Raw genomic sequence first — 2162 nt, 5'->3', positions numbered from 1 at the left:
TAAGGCAGACTCTCAGGATCACTGAAGCTCCAACAATTCCTCCTTGTCCTTCAATATAGCTCCTTACCATCTGTTGTGGGCTGAGGAACCACTGAATCTGTAAACCAAGCACATGGGTATAAGCCCATAGGCCAGGCAGATGCCTCAATGGTACAGTACACAGGCTTTGTGAATGACCACCACCACCAAGTTCGGCCTAAGGAAGAACTGACCCAGGGAGCAGTTCCAAGACCACTGAGCTCATGGTTCCCTTGTACCTCCACCGCAACCAGGATCTCTCAATTCCCCCTGCCATACTTGGAACAAGAGGAAGGACAGAGGCCAAAAACTGAGTTACCAGTCCCAGGGAGTCAATAGGGGACACTGACAAACCAATCATAAAGTTGGTGCCATTTGCTCGGTGGAGGGGGGCGGAGATGAGGCCTGAACAAGGACAGCAGCTGAAGTTTGAAGGACAGGCCTGTCTCTGAGTAGCGGTAGTGGTCAGGCTTGAAGGGGCCATCACGGGACACGTCCAGATACTGGGCCTATTTCTCAGTCAGCTTGGTCAGTTTCAGGTTCAGCTTGCCCAGGTGAGCTTCAGCCACTGCCTCATCGAGCTTCTTGGGCAGGAAGTGAACCCCAACGGGGTACTTGTCTGGATGAGTCCACAGTTCAATCTGCGCCATCACCTGGTTCGTAAAGGAGTTACTCATCACGAAGCTGGGGTGGCCCATGGCACCACCCAGCTTGACCAGACGGCCCTCAGCCAGCAGGATGATGCGGCGCCCATTTTTCAACTGGTAGCGGTCCACCTGGGGTTTGATGTTCACCTTCTCCACAGCATTCTCATTGAGCCACATGACATCAATCTCCACGTTGAAGTGTCTAATGTTACACACAATGGAGTCATCTTTCATCTGCTCAAAGTGCCGGCCAAGGATGATGCCAACACAGCCTGTGGTGGTAACAAAGATGTTGCCCTCCTGACAGGCCTCATCCACAGTGGTCACCTCATAGCCCTCCATAGCAGCCTGCAGTGCATTGATGGGGTCGATCTCAGTGATGATGACGCGGGCTCTAAAACCCCACAGGGTCTGGGCACAGCCCTTGCCCACGTCGTCCTATCCCGCTACCACTGCTACCTTGCCTGAAATCATCACGTCTGTGACCCGCTTGATGCCATCTATGAGGGACTCCCGACAGCCATAGAGGTTGTCAAACTTGCTCTTGGGGACAGAGTCATTGACGTTGATTGCAGGTACCTTCAGGATCCCACTGGTCAACATCTTGTATAGGTTGTGGACCCCAGTTGTGGTCTCCTCAGAGATACCTCCAATGCCCGACAGGAGCTGTGGGTACATGGTGTGGATAAGGTTGGTGAGGTCACCACCGTCGTCCAGAATCATGTTGAGGGGCCCATCCTTAAAGTACAGTGTCTGTTCGATGCACCACAGGTACTCATCCGTTTCACCCTTCCATGTGTACATTGGGATACCAGCCTTGGCGATGGCAGCTGCTGCATGATCCTGGGTAGAGAAGATGTTGCAGCTGGACCAGTGCACCTCAGCACCCAGGGCGAAGAGGGTCTCTATGAAAACAGCAGTCTCCACAGTCACGTGCAAGCAAACAGCAATGCGGGCACCCTCCAATGGCTTGGAGGCAGGCGCATCAGGCCCGGTATCTCATTCTCTGCGATATCCAGGGCCTTGGGTCCCCAGGCAGCCAGGCTGATATCAGCGACTTTGTAGGGCAGTTTGTCGGACATGCCGGCTGTGTTTCCACACGGGCTACCGACCCAGACACCGCAGGAGGTGGCACAAGTGGGCGGGCAGGGCCTACAGCTACCATTGTAATTAATGATGAGAATATGAATGCATTACCACTAAAATTAAGAGCAAAGCAAGGATGTCTGGACTCACCTCTTCTAGTCAATATAGCACTGGATACTCTATTAAGTGAAAAAGAGATAATTTATTAAATAAAAGTATCCACTTTGAAATGAGAGATAAATCTGTCTTTATGGAAAATGAAATAATTGTCTACATAGAGAATATACCAGTGAGTTGTATTTCTAATACACTGGAAACAGACTATTTGAAACTGAAATGTAAAGTATTAAAGCAATATCATTTACAATAGCATGAATAAATGAGTTAGGGACAAATCAGATATAAGACATA

General features: G+C 50.3%; 1 pseudogene across 1 annotated transcript; it reads right to left on the bottom strand.

The window, feature by feature from the left end:
• Positions 1–350: 350 nt before the first annotated feature.
• LOC103249902 lies at positions 351–1747 on the bottom strand (annotated as a pseudogene). Its single transcript, XR_002481392.1, has one exon. The product of XR_002481392.1 is annotated as an adenosylhomocysteinase-like (transcript).
• Positions 1748–2162: the final 415 nt, after the last annotated feature.

Source organism: Carlito syrichta, unplaced genomic scaffold, assembly GCF_000164805.1.
Source record: "Carlito syrichta isolate Samal-C Ts95f unplaced genomic scaffold, Tarsius_syrichta-2.0.1 Scaffold124001, whole genome shotgun sequence".
NCBI classification, from domain to species: Eukaryota; Metazoa; Chordata; class Mammalia; order Primates; family Tarsiidae; genus Carlito; species Carlito syrichta.
The sequence above is the reverse complement of the archived record's forward strand: the minus strand, read 5'-3'. Positions and strand labels throughout refer to the sequence as shown.